Here is a 15,391-nt window from a genome sequence, read left to right as displayed (position 1 = left end):
GAGAAGGAGAACAGTGCACCTGAAATGCACAGAAGATTTTGAAATATTAATTTACCTCTCTTATCAATGTAATCAGCAGCATTATTGCTCTTTGTAAAAAAGTTAAAGCAAACATTTGCAATATAACACAGTCACTCAGAGCAGGAGAAAAAACAGAGTAGTGAGTGATGAAAAAATTGCTACTACTACTCACCAAGCCCGGGGACCTCCACTCCCAGCACGTCTAGCAGGTCGCGCTCTCGGTCCAGGATATCGGTCCAGCGGTGGGTCACTTGATTGTAGTTGCGCTGGACCCCCGTGATGTTAAAAAGGGCCCGGCACACCTGCCCCCACCGCTTCCGTCGCTCCTGGCTGTTGGTATAACCAGCAGCGATCCTGCCACCTGCCGCGATGGTCCTGGGGAGACGGCGCTGCACATAAAAAACGAGTGCGCCCACCTCCTCAGGGCTGAAGATCTCCCGGGGCACCACCATTTCCGCCCTCAAGCGGCCACACGGGAGCCGGGCACGGGCTGCGGTGCCCGTCTTGGGCAGCTTGACAGCTGTCTTCACCATGTTCTGGGCAGGTGTTAGCAGTAAGGAGACAAAATGAAAAAGAATAAGAGTAGGGAAGAAGGAAATGAAAGTTTAAAAAAGTAGTTGAAAAGTAAACAAAAATAGCCTAAAACACAAAAATATAGACCTAGAAAAATAGAGGGATAGAAAAAAAGTTAAATAGATCAAAAAAATATTAAAACAAGCAAAGGATAGAAACACCATACCCAGACACATAGGAATGAATGAAAAACAAGATGGCGGCCCGAACACGTGCGTGTAAGTAAGTTCGCACGCGATTTCTCTCGCGAACTCGTGCGAACTTGCATTCGCAAGGCGCTCATTGCGCGAGATTACACATAGCAGGCGGAAACGGAAATACGTCACGGAAACAAAATGGCGGCGCCCATACTCAACCTTGGGGTAACTCGCACGAGTTTGCGGCTTCCACGGTCAATTTCGCACGACGCCACGCCTCGCGAAGAGGGCGAAATTACCGAAAAACGAGTTTTGCAAAAGCAAAACCAACGAGCAGGTGCAAAAGTTCGAGCTCATCATTTGTAACCATTTACCTGTAGTGCTTCCTGAAGGGGCCCTCCAGAATCCGGTTGCCTACTTGCAACTATTGTGTGACCCTGCTCTGACAGTCACAGAATAGTTACAAGTATGCCATTGCATCCTGTTATTGCAACAAAAAGGAAAGGGAGCAGACAAGCAGGTGCCAGCCTTCATTAATGTCAGTTGGGGCAGGGCAGGTGTTGTTGTTTGCAAAACTTAGTGCAGGTGTGCTTGGCTTTGCCACAATAATGTACACTCACTAGTCAATCAGAGGGTGCTGTGATGACACCGAGGGTGGCATGGGTGTGCCAGCCAGAGGGTGGCATGGGTGAACCAGAGTGCCAGTGTTGACAGAGGATGGCAGTGCTTTGCTTTGCCCCAATAATGTACACTGGTGAACCAGAGGGTGCTGTGATGACACAGAGGGTGACATGGGTGAGCCAGAGGGTGGCATGGGTGACCAAAGAGAGTGCCAGTGGTGACAGAGGGTGGCAGTGATGAAGAAAGCCTTGCAAACAGGCTGGGCACGTAGAAACAACAAGTTCGCAAAACTGGCGACCCGACAAGTCAGTTCGCAATTTGCGAAATTGTACAAAACCCTCGCGAACTTGCAGAAACCCGTGCGAACACACACCCCCCCAAAAAATACGCAAATCCGCGAGAGTTCGCGGATTTTGCGGATTTTCGCAATCCGCAAATACGCAAATCCGCAAATTCGCGGATTGCGAATCCGCAAAATCTGCCCATGCTTAGTAAAATATAAACGTACATGTCCTTCCTTTTAGTTACAAAGTACCTTGTCCTTAGTGCAACCTAGGGCACACCTAAGGGTGACTTTTGTGTAATAAAAGTGGATTTCAATCCTATGAAAGTAACTTTAAATGCCAAGTCAACATGGTAGTAAACTGCACACACAAGCCGTACAATGGCAGGGCGTGGCTTCGGCACCACTCAAGGTGGCCACCTAGCAGAGGAGGTCCACCGCACCACAGGCGAATCGCAGCATTTTGGTGCTTGTCTGAGCCATTTTGATGGACTACAGTTAAGGCAAAAAGGAAAGAGTCCACAGAGATGAAGACAAACTTATTTCTTTGGTGTACGTGCAGGGAAACAACCATCACAAAGCAACTTTCACAACGCACTACCATTACAATGAAACTTTTACAACACAAGATCCACTACAACGCATGCTATTACAACGCATGACATTACAACACAGATGCTATTACAACGCATGCCATTACAACGTAAGTATGGGTAAGAATTGAATTTAAATAATATTATTTAATTTTAATTTAATTTTCTTACATTAATGTAATTACTTTAATTATTTTTGATTTTAATTTAGTTTTATTTTATTTTAAATATAAAGTAATTTACTTAAATTAATTGTAATATTTTAATTAAATTTATTGTTTTTTAAATTTAATTTACTTAAAATAATTATAATATTTTAATTAAATTTAATATTTTAAAAATTGTAATTTAAATTACATTAATCCATTTTAATATTTTAATTACATTTGATTTTAAATTAATTTATTTTAATTAAACCCTCTGGAGTTAGAATAGTATTTTTAACCCCTAATCTATCCAACACTCACCCTACTATTACACCCCCCTGGAGTTATAATAGTATTTTTAACCCCTACACTATTCAACACTTACCCTACTATAACACCCCCTGGAGTTAGCATAGTAATTTTAACCCCTACTCTATCCAACACTTACCCTACTATTACACCCCCCTGGAGTTAGAATAGTATTTTTAACCCCTACACTATCCAACACTTACCCTACTATTACCCCCTCCAGGAATTAGAATAGTATTTTTAACCCCTACACTATCCAACACTTACCCTACTATTACACCCCCAGGAGTTATAATAGTACATTAAAATATATTAAAAAAAATATAAAATAATGTAAATAAATTAATAATCATTTTTATAATTATATTAAAATTAAATTAATATTAATAAAATTAAATACTTACCTATACTTACATTGTAATGGTATGCATTGTAATAGCATCTGCGTTGTAATAGCATGCGTTGTATTAGCATCCGTTGTAAAAGATCTTGCGTTGTAAAAGTTGCGTTGTGATGGTATGCGTTGTGAATGTATGCGTTGTAACGTCATACATTCATACGTGCAGTCGTTTATGTCCGTTTTCTCATCATCGTGGCCATTTCTTCATGAGCAGCCGCCATTTTGGATTCCTAGAGTTTGATTTTCTCCACTTGGGCTTCGTACAGTAAGAGTATGCAGCAGGTAATCATGGAGAGTTTGGAAACATATTCAGAATGTTGAAAGTTTACCAATGGCCCTTGCAATATGCTATAATGTGTCACGAGTTGTCTTAATTCTGGCTTTTACGGCTTCATGTCAGAAATCTTTGTCCATCTGGAGTTTTGTGGTGCTCTGAAGTGGCAATTCCCTGATGCAGGCTCAGTTAGAGGAACACCTATGTCATCATTGTCCTGTCATTTGGGTCCCTTTTTTATGGGAAAATTAGGGAAATCACAATTTGTCTTTACACCTAAAGGGCGTTTGAATAACAACCATACATCACTCTTGTCAATAGGAGTTCAGTCCCTAGCTGCAGAAGAAATGGCTAACTCAGCCCCTGCTCATAGTTCCTACCTACATTCTGTAGTTAACAAGGCCTCACTGCGCTCTACTGCATCTAAGCGGTTGAAACTAAACCCACCCTCACCTGACATATCAGGATCACCTATCTTCCTAGAGTTGTGTCTGGAGGAAATTCAGGCCTTGCACCTCTTCTTGGAGGAAACTAACAATATAATACAACATCTAGATGACAAATGATCATCAAAGGAAAATCACGTACCTGTGATGTAGTAACAACTTCTGGCTGGCCAAGATGAGTCTCACAGAATTCTCTTCTCGGAAAAAGAGGTGCCCAAGCTTCAGAAACATACACAGGATATTTGGAAAACAAGAATAGGAGTAACAATCTACACATTTATAGCCTGCCGGAAGCTTTGTAGAGGGATGACCCTGTCTCATTTTTTACCTCTTTTCTGACTAAACTACTGGATATACCCCATTCAACCTTGCACAATATCCAGAGAGCCCTAGACTTGGGACTCGTCCTCCGCTTTCTGTGTCTTCTGTTAGACCCAGAGGTGTTATCATTCTCTTTCTGATGTTTACGGACTTGTTGTCAGTTCTTTCTGCAGCCAAGGTTAAAAGTCAAGTCTCTTTGCTAGATCAAAGGTTGTTGGTCTCTCAAGATGTTTCTAATGGCACTGCAGCCAGAAGAAACAAGTGTCTTAATCTTTGAGCACCCTCCCTTAGGGCAAGATATGGTCTTTTTCATCCCTGCATTTCTAAAGTAGCTTTCCAAAATAACACTGTGACATTTTAAGATCCAATGAAACTTAAGAAGTTTATTCAATCACATACTTTGTGTAGTATGGACACAGCTGGCCCATTTAATTTTTGATCTATTTGTATGTGTTTGTTATTGCTCTCGCTCTCATTGTTGGCTTCTTCAAAGAATATCTGCTTAGTCTGTGCTCCCGCATAGCTGAGTACACGAAGAAGGCAAGCAAAAACCTTGACTCCAGCCAAGAACTTCAAAAAGCTTAGCATGACCAAAAGGCTGTCTTTACTGTTTACCAGCCAGGTTAGAAAGTGTGGGTGTTAGAGTCTGTGGCCTCAGCAGCTCTCCAGGACAAATGGAGTATACCCAACACTATACTTAAACAAAAGGGTGAGGTCACCTACCTGGTGGAATTTGGCACTCCCAGAAGTCCCCATAGGGTACTACATGTGAACAGGCTCAAAACGTGTTCTGACAGGGCTGAAATGGGCTTGCTCATGGCAACTGATGAGGGACAGGAGTATGAGAGTGACCCACTCCCTGATCTCCTCTTTCAGAACCCTGATGATAGATCAGTTTACGGATTGGCCTTGGCAGGCAGCCTTGCTGATCAATAGTAGATTGATTGCAGGAAAGTCCTCAATTAATTCAGACAAATATTTTCTCTGACACCCAGTCAAATCATCTGGTGTACCCATGAAGTGGACACAGGTGAAGGTATACCTGTTAAGAATAAAATCTAAAGGCAGCTTGACCATGTAAGGACAGGAAAGGTGGAAAAGACCCTGGTAAATGTAAAAATTATAGGCCTATCTCTTTATTGAACGTTGATTATAAAATCTTTGCTAAGCTCTTAGTCTTTGTTTAGAATATTTTTTCCCATCTTATAGGAAATGAACAATCAGGATTCATCATGGGAAGGCTTATATCTGATAATGCAAGATTTTTTCTGAATGTTCTCAGTAAGGCTCCTTCTTTTAAATCTTCTCTCTCAGCCATAACAATTGATGGTGAAAAAGCATTTGATAGAGTACATTCATATTTTGTTTTTCATTTCTTAAAATGGCATGGGTTTGGGCCTAAAATTATAGCTCTTATCTCCCTCTTACATCATAATTCTTGACTGTCAGTAATGGTTAATGGCATGATTTCCTTATTTTTTCCTCTTAAAAGGGGGGTAGAGAAGTTTGCCCCCTCTCTCCTTTATTATTAGTTTTAGTTGTGTGCCCTTTTTCTCTCAGATTCATCTTAATCCTTCTATTTCTGGCTTCCCCCATGGATCCCGGCATATACATTTTTCTGCTTATGCAGACTACATTCTTCTATTTATTTTTTCTCCTGATGATTCGCTACTTTCTCTATTACAAGAAATGTCTCTCTTTTCTATTGTCTCTAGATATAAAATTAACAAGGATAAAATGGAAATTCTCCTGCTTACTAAATACACATTCAGTAATTCTTATTCTCTTACTGTTTATCAATGTTCCACTTCTGCAAAAATTAAATGTTTGGGGGTTTGGTTTACAAATTCCATCCCTGACATGGTTAAGATTAATTTTACAGAGCTTAGTATCAAAATTGAAAAGATTCTCTCCTCTTGGAATCCTCTGTTTTTATCATGGTGGGGCCGTTTAGACTCTATGAAAATGATGATTTCGCCCTTACTGTATATCTTCTTTCTAAGTTGTCGGTTAACATACCTAAACATTTTTTTTAAATCAACACATTACTCCTTAAGTTTCTTTGATAACAGAAAAAGCAGAGAGTAACATTAGTCACTTTACAAAAGCCAAACTTAGCGGGAGGGGGTAAGTTTCCTCATTTTTATGGTTATCACAGAGCTTTTGCTTTGTGGCAAGCAGCTCTTTGGACTCATGGTTTATCATTGTACTTTTTTTCCATTATTGCTAGATATTGAGCGTATCTTTTCTTCCTTTAGCTTTAAAGAAGTCCTATCTCTTACTGCTATGACGCCGCTTCTTCATTCCCCTTTATTACACAAAACAGTATCGCTGCACAAAAACACTTTCCTTCCACTTAAACTACATATGGCCTTGTTTTTGAAAATTCTGATATGGTATAACTCCTTACTGAGCATAAATAAAAGGCCTTTTTTTGGCATACCTGAAAAGATAAAGGCCTTAATGTGGATATCTAATTTATAACGACTCCCCTATCTCCTTTCCTCAATTTTGCCATCTTTTATCACTGCCCTTAATTCATTTATAACTGCTTTGTATAATTGATGAATGTGGTTCTTGATGTATATTTCTTCTTACCGAACTCTTTGATGAATGTTCCCTTGTCTTCTGACATTACGGAATTTCTGAAAACGGGCCAAAGGACTTTGGCTATTTATAAATATTTGTCCATTCCTGACTCCTCCAGAACCAAATCCAAATCTGAGCTTGGGATAGAGATCTGGGAGTTTCTTTGACAATCCCTTTTTGGAATAAGGTATTGGCATGCAGATAAAAAAATCCCATTGTCTGCTGGTATTACACAATCTCTATGTTTTGTTTATCATCGCCTATATTTTACTCCCTTGCAGTGCTCCAATTTATCTTCCGATACCCATGCTAAATGTTGGTCTTGTGATTTTCCTGATGCAGATTTAATGCATATCTTATTCAATTGTCCCAATACCTGAAATTTCTGGTACAAAATTTGGCCCCAGATTAACAGGATTTTTATTTTTAATAGCACTTTCAATATTATTTCTCTGTTTTTGGGAACTGTGTCCAATTTGTTCCCTCCATCTTTCCTTAAAAATACATTTTTGAATATTCTGTCAACAATAGCTTTTCACCAGATCAGTTTGAATTGGAAAACATCACATAAGTAATCTTATAAAGTGTGGTGGGATTCGGTGAGTTCTCATCATGTTAGACACTAGGTATTTTATACAATGTAAATCTTCTCATAATGCTCACTTCTTATGGTTACCTCTTAGTTCATATCTTAACCACGTTGATAGTGATGTATCAAGTACTGTTTCTGTATCTCCTGAAAATGTCCGTCCTCCATGAATTTTCTTTCTTTGTCCTCCCTTTTATATTAGAGTACAATTTATGATTTGCTTATAGGTATAATGTTTATTATATACGGTTAACTTAGAGGCACTTTGTTGTTATTTCTGTTAAACATTTATGATTTGTCATAAGATCTATATTTCACCCTCCCTCCCTTCCCCTTACTTCCTTTTCTTCCCCTCCCCCATAAAATTATAAAGACTTTTATGGTTTTCTTGATAGTGTCTAATACTCCATATGCACTTCTGATTATTATTTTTGATCTTATTGTGTTGTTGTTATGCAGTATATAATGAATTGTAAACACTAAAGCCATGAAATTGCAGACCTGAGTCAGGTTTGGCAGGCTACACCTGTGGGTGTCACAATCAGTCCTGCAGGGCCTACTAGTAGCATTTAGATTACAGGTCCTGGGTATAGGGTATACCAATTTACAAGACAGCTAGAGTTAAACTAAATATGCCAGTCAGGTATATAACGAAGTCAGCATGTTTAGGGGACAAAACACATGCTCTTTAGCACTGGTCAGCAGTGATAAAGTGCTCTGAGTCCTAAGGCTAACAAAAAGATACAGCAAAAAGTGGAGGAAAGCAGGCCAAATATTTAAGGGAAGGCCACCCTAAGGATGAGAGGTCTAACATTTAGGGTCCAATTCTGATATTGGACTGACCGGAGACTGTCCGACCTTGGTCCGGAACTGGAAACAAACAACCTTTTGTTGTTGGTTCTAGATCTGCGAGTAGGATTTGGTTGCAATCCTATACTTAACAATGGGAGCATGCATTCTGAATGGAATGCATGCTCGCATCGCAGAGGTGTAGTTCATCCCTGCACGCACACCATGGCAGGCATCTCAAGGTACCTGACATCGGGTGCAGGGATCCACCGGTAGGCACCATTGGTGCTCCTTAGGCCCCTATTCGGCGGCCTCGCACCAATGGGGGACCTGCTGTGGGCCCTCACAGACCGTTTCCTTCTGCCTTTCTGTGTTGGAAATGCTGACTAGAAAGGCAGTGGGAAACTGCCATCATTAAGAGCCGGCTGGGGGAGTACTGAAGGGTTTCCAGATGACAGACTGTGCCCGTCGGAAGCCGTCTGGAAAACAGTGTCAGATTCCTATCCGACCGAACCCATCGGAAAGGCTCTGTCAGAAAGGAATCTTAACAGGCAGGTCCGATGCGGTTAGGATGGCTCCGACCGAGGGTTGGAGCTATTCCTAACCGTATCGTGATCAGACCCATAATGTGTACATGACAACTCACCTGCCTCTTAGTTCACTAATAATATTGTTGTAATGGGGATTGGGAGCATGAATTTTTCTAAGTGATTTTTAAATGGCTCTGAATGCAGAGAAATAATCTGATGCACTAAGGTGAAATGCTCGTCCAAGACATACACTTTTTAGATTTTTTTTTAAGTCTGTTTATTATATTTGTACATAATATTTGATACACAATTTCCATGCCTAATGTTCCCATCACTAAGCTTGTGTCACAACTCTTAGAGGCAAGACGGCCTTTAAGAGCAAACACAGGCCCTTTACTTGGCTCTCCCTGTTACCTTGTTGGTTCACCCACCTCTACTCCAGTACTGTGTATGACACTCACTCGAGTTCCTACTCTCTCAGTATCTCACTCTTAGAGCAGCATCTTGTTTCCCCAAGAATCAGATTGGTTTTCATGGGTCTCAGAAGGATAACTATTCCTGCTTCTGGTTTTAATATGGAATAATTGTGCATTAGCAAACCAAATAAGTATTTAAAAGTTACATGTTTTTTTTAGTATAAAGTAAAACAAACTATGCTCAAATCATTCATTTTCCCTGTTCCATCTCTCTGTACTAAGGACATCTTTGATCTTTTACTAGCTGCCATCCTCTGCCCTCAACCCATCAGGCTGAACACAGTGATTACTGTAACTTTCTTGTCTTTAAAAAAGCCATGCAGCAGCATGACCATAACCTCTTCTTTGACCTCTGCCGGTGTAGGGCAGCCGGGGCCGAATGCATTTACAAAAGCGAGCATGCGCACTACTTAGCCATTTCGTGTGCGGCCATTGAGGCCTTCGCAGTGCCCCCACAGCTTCTTCAGTAGATTCTGCTACTTCCATTCTGACTCCAGGACCTGGGAGAATTGGACGGAGCTAACAGCAAGATCCTTGTGCTGTAAGACCTTCTGTGGTCTGCATAGGCAGTGATGTTAGAACAATATTCAGACTGGTGGTGCTGTTGTTAATGTTACATCACTGAACTCGTATGGATTCTGAAAAATCCAAGCATCGAAAAAAGAACAAGTGTTGCAAATGAGCTACGCCCATACAGCAGAAGAGTGGTAAGGGTGTAGTATGTAGCTGGTGTTGCATTTAGAAGCACACTCACAAATATTATGCTAAATCGTGGTGTGATAGCCACTATCTTTTATATGCAGCGTATTTTCCATTTAAATGACAACTTAATTTGCATAGTCATACAATTTTACTGATAAAACTATATAACAGACAAACAATAATGTGTGGAAATTTATTTTCTGTGAATATTTGTCATTTGAGTATCACCAAGTAAAGTGTCTTGATGTGTTTTGACCCTCAGAAAATATTTTTTCCATCAAACTTTAAAGCAGCAAAAAAGTACCTATTTTGTGCTTTCCTGTTTATTTATTTTGAGATAGCTCCATAGTTCATCTGTAAATATTTGGAGTTTGCCGTGCATTAGAAGACAACAGCATCTCACAGCTTCTTTTTTGTTTTAACACCAGCAAGATTTTTGCATAGTTTACTTTGCAAAACCCTCATACTTTGCAGTAAGCAGAAAGAAAAGTAACCACCAGTTCCTATGCAAAAGAATAAGCATCACATTGTCAGTCTAGACTGACATTTGCCTTAGTATTTGAACACACAGCAAATGTGACAGGATAAAAACAAAAGTCATGTTTAATGTAAAGCCTGAGAGCTCTAGCATGGTTGTTTAGGTGATCTTTCAGGGCTCAATATGCTATTGAAGTTAAGCTCCTCCCATCTCTTTTTTTTGTTGAGTTGTTTATAGCGCGAAATAGACCCGAGAAATTGGGTACCAGAGCGCTTTACATGAGCATCAGTTTCATTACAGAAGGACGCATTCATTTTTGTTAGGCACTGGGAGATTAAGGCCTAGATGTAGGTAATTTCATTTTACCACTTCTTAAATACCGAATTTTATCGATTCGGTATTTAAGAAGTGGTAAAATAGAGGGGGGGGGGGTTGTAGGTATTACAGAATCGGTAAATACCGAATCGTTAAGATTCGGTATTTACCGATTCTGTAAATTCCGATTCGGTAATGCCCATTGATTCCTATGGGCATTGAAGCCCATAGGAATCAATGGGCATTACCGAATCGGTATTTACCGATTCGGTAAATACCGATTCCAGCAAGGGTGCAGGGGGTGTCACTTTGACACCCTCTAGCACCCCAAATACAGGCATGTGTGCCATGTGGCACACAGACATGCCCTAAGGGTATGTCTGTCTGTCACATGGCATAGGTGTGCATGCACACATGTGCATGCACACCTGGATTCGGTATTTTACCACCCAATTGGATTGGGTGGTAAAATACCGAATCTGAAAGGCCTTTGGGACTCAGAAGAGTCCCACCTACATCTAGAAGTTACCGAATCGGTAAAATACCGATTCGGTATTTTACAGATTCGTTAAATTTACCGATTCGGTAAAATTGTCCCCCTACATCCCAATAACCCATTTACCGGTCGGTAACGGCCGAAATCGGCCGTTATCGGCCGGTAAATGGCCACCTACATCTGGCCCTAAGTGATTTGCCCAGAATCACAGGATGTTGAGCGTTCTTGCCGAGACTCGAACCCAGTTCCCCAGTTTGAGGTAGACCACTCTAGCCCTAAGGCTACATCTTCTCCCCTCCGGGCCCCGGTGCATTTCACCAGCCACACCATTGGTAGCTATGCCCCTGCTACCGAATAGCCCATTGTGTTACCAGCCACCATGATATCAGCTCTTTTCCAGAAGTTCTATATGGTCTTCTTTCTTTATTGTTGTATTGGATGCAATATAGAAAAGGAAACCACATAGATATGAATTTGTCATGTTGCTAGACAGTATGGTACAGATTTGTATCCAGGTGTGTGCTATTTTTCCTCAAAGGGTAGAAGGAGGCGTCAGATTTGGTTTTCCAAGGTATACTTACTGCTCAAAGGCAGATCCTTTTCTTTGTGTATATCTAGTGTGACAGAAATATTTTCTACTTCTTTAAGGTATAATGCAAAATATTGGCAAGCTGAGGGAATCTGCTGTGTGACTGTCTCTCAGTTGTTTTACTAGTAGCATCCTTGGTTTGGAGCAATGAGTGAATTATCTGCTGTGAGGCCTCCTTGTCTTTCTTACGCTATTGGAAGCGCATACTTATTATCCATCGCCACCTTGTAAGTTATTTTTTGTAGGAATAAACATATAAAGGATACACAAAAATGACAAGACCAAGAATGTGAAGTGACCATTGGCAAAGAAAACAGACTGAAAGTATCACAGATGACTTGAGCAACTAGGTTCAGCACCTAACATGAAACAGGCGTTCCAGTCACAGAGGCCACGTATTCCGTGTTAAGCAAAAGGCAACAGGAGGGACAGATTAGGTGATAAATAAGACATTTTCAAGCACACTTTTCCTTAAACAGTGTGTAAGTTGTTTTCATCCACATGATTCATTCATAGACCTAGGTAAATGAAATGTATGAAAGGTACATTGTTAGTCTAAACACTGATGTTGAAGAAATACAGCACAGTAAAACAATTAGCCATATCTCTGGCTTCCTGGCAGTCAGACAGCCCACCCTAAAGAATGTAAGGGTAGGTGACAAATTCCGCTCCGCCAAAGGAGTTTTGCCCCTTCTGCTCTCTATGCAGAGCCAGGCGTTCCGAAAAACTATGTAAAGTAAAATTTAAGGCATTATGCATCGCCTACAAGGCCATCCATGATTCAGGACCTAGGTTCCTTAAGGACGCTTTCCGAATCTACTCTCCTCAAAGATCGCTTCGCTCAGCTTGCACCCACCTCCTTCCCGTCCCACGTACCAGAACCACCGTCTGGGGTGACAAATGCTTCTTAGTGGCAACCCCCAGGTTGTGGAATACTCTTCCTTTGTACATCAAAACTAGCCCTACCCTCATTATTTTTCGTAAACTCCTGAAAACGTGGTTATTTAACCAATGATACTTCGGTTAGCTCCCCGCCTCAGCAGTCTGATATGCGCCGAGACACCCTCGGGTAGTTGTGCGCAATAAAAATATCAAAAACATAAACATAAACATAAACATTAAGCTGGGCGGAGTGGAGTTTTCCCTCTTGCGTGGCTCACCTCCAGGGGAGATTTAGCCACTACTGTAGAGAAACCTGACCTGCACTCGCGTTGAGGAAGCTGCCTCACGAGTACAACATCTCCTCGAGTAGCACAACGAATAAGCACCCTCTTGCGCTGTGCCTGGTCACCGTAGTGATCTTGCATGCCTGATGTGCAGAGAATAGGTCACTGACTGCCCCCCACACAACCCCTGAACTACTGTGAGTCCAGGCGCTCGTTTTAAATTAACAATCTTCAATGTGTCCTACCAAATACCTTCAGTGCTCGTCCACCACCTGACTTCTTAATAAAAATGTTAGTATTTCATTAATTGGCCATTACCCTACACCTCTGCGACAGTTGGTTCCATAATAAAATTATTTCAAAAATTAAATCCTTCAATGCAAATAATAGAAACACAACCAACCCACTTCTGTTTGGCTGCAACAACTCGACTTACAACCACTAACAACGGCAGAAGTAAGAAATATGAGCATGATCATGGAATCCAAACCTACTCTGATCCTTCAAGTAAACCAAGAAACTTGAAACATTAGGGCTAATTTCCAAAGATGCAGGCCAATGTCATACGTAAAATGCCTGGACTAGACTCACAAATGTTCTTTACCTTGTAGACCCACTCTTCCTACATGAAATCCACAAACATTTCAAAATGTGTCAACAAAGTATGCCCTACACCATGGCCAATCAGTACAAGTCGAAACAGATGTACAAGTGCTTCACTCGTGCCATATATCCATACACTCTCCATTGTCCACGGTTATCCAGAGCAAGGATCCATCCACCATGCATCCAATGTTAAAAAGATATTTGTTTTGTTTTTTGTTTTAGTTCGTTCTTCAGCCTGGCCTGAGCAGGACCATCGTACGCACACCATGTCATGTGACTCACACACCTCTAAACCCCCTTCACACTTATGGAAGAGGACACCACGCCCTTTGCCCTTTTCACCTCCCATAAAATACTCCATCGTGGCCCATTACAAAGAAGTAATACATAAAACCTCAAAAAAGAATCTGCTTCTCGGTGTAGCATATTTGTTTTTTAATTGGCTCCTTGAATTGTGAATTTTGAATTGATGTGATGTGATGCTGCACAATGATAGAATAGTTACACTGGCCTATGTGACCAATGTTGCAACCAGTTGCTGAGGCGTATGGGACGAGAGCTATCTTGCAGCAGCATTATGGTTAGCTCATTTACCTCTTGCTCACTATGCCAGTGGACAAACAGGGACTGATAGCATCATCTGTTTTTTTCTGTCTGTAACAAAACTCTCCGATACCAAAGCTCTTGACAGTGCTCTCAATAGTAATCGGGAGCATGAGATGTTAATCAAAATCTCACTGGTTAGGTATTTGATCTATATCAATGCATAGCTTTGATGGTATATCCGTGAATGGCTCTCTGAAAGCTTGATTTTGTACATTAGTGCATGATTGTGCATATCTCTCTCTTTGCATATGTGTGTGTGTTTACTTTCGTAGTTTTTTATACAACATTTATATGAGGGTATCTATACATATGAGTGCATTTGTGAGTGAATGTATGTGTGATATTCCATTCTGTATGCACAATACAATATGTGTTACGTGTGTGTATGCCTTATTGCCCGCATTCGTGTGCACTTGATGTATGTCTGTATGTGTCAGAAGGTATGTGTGGGCATGCGTGAGCACCAGCTTGCTTCACTTTGTGGAATTATATGTATCTATGAGTCTGAGTATGTGTTATTATGTGGTGTTTTGTATCTATGCGTTAGTGTATTTTCATGGTTAGAGTCTGTTCTCTTGAATCTGAATTGTGAGAGTCTGTAAGGCGAGAGAACCTGGTTATATGATAATAATTGATATGCGTATAGGAGCAGTATACTGTGACACATAGTTGTATGCTGGAAGTGCTCCGTCGGCTATTTGCAGCATGTTGGGCGTGTCTCTAGAGTGCTTGGGGGTGATGGGACAATATTCGACATATCACAGAGGTACTTTGCCATACAATCGGACTAGCTTAGAATATAAGTATTTCCTACATTACAACACCAATACACTGTCCCAACTATCCATGCGTTCAGTCATACAGCATCCACAGCCACAAATACACAAAAAATCATCCATACAAGATGTGTACCGCTACAAGCAAAAAACTACCCAAAAGCAAATAATCACACACTCCCCAAGAATGCAGTCATATATCTGTATTGGTAAAATGCGTACCTGCTGGACTGTAGATAGTTGATTATATAATGCATTATTTCACAATAAGTGTGCAAGTCATTGGAAAACGTGTAAACGTGAAGGAACACGTATACACATTGTCCAATCATACTGACTTACCTAAAGTGAGCTTAAAACCTCTTCCTGGTCGTGAAAAGGGGACATTTCCTGTAGTCACACTCTTATGATGGTAAAACGTTTAAACAGCCATGTACGTACATCGGTGCATATATAACATATCTAACATGCTCAGGGCAACTCACGTTGTCTCTATGTTGTTGGCCATGGTAGTTATACTACTTTATGCATTCACGCACTGAAAATAGTGGTGATCATTG

This window comes from Lissotriton helveticus, chromosome 3_1, assembly GCF_964261635.1.
Source record: "Lissotriton helveticus chromosome 3_1, aLisHel1.1, whole genome shotgun sequence".
NCBI lineage: Eukaryota > Metazoa > Chordata > Amphibia > Caudata > Salamandridae > Lissotriton > Lissotriton helveticus.
The sequence above is the reverse complement of the archived record's forward strand: the minus strand, read 5'-3'. Positions refer to the sequence as shown.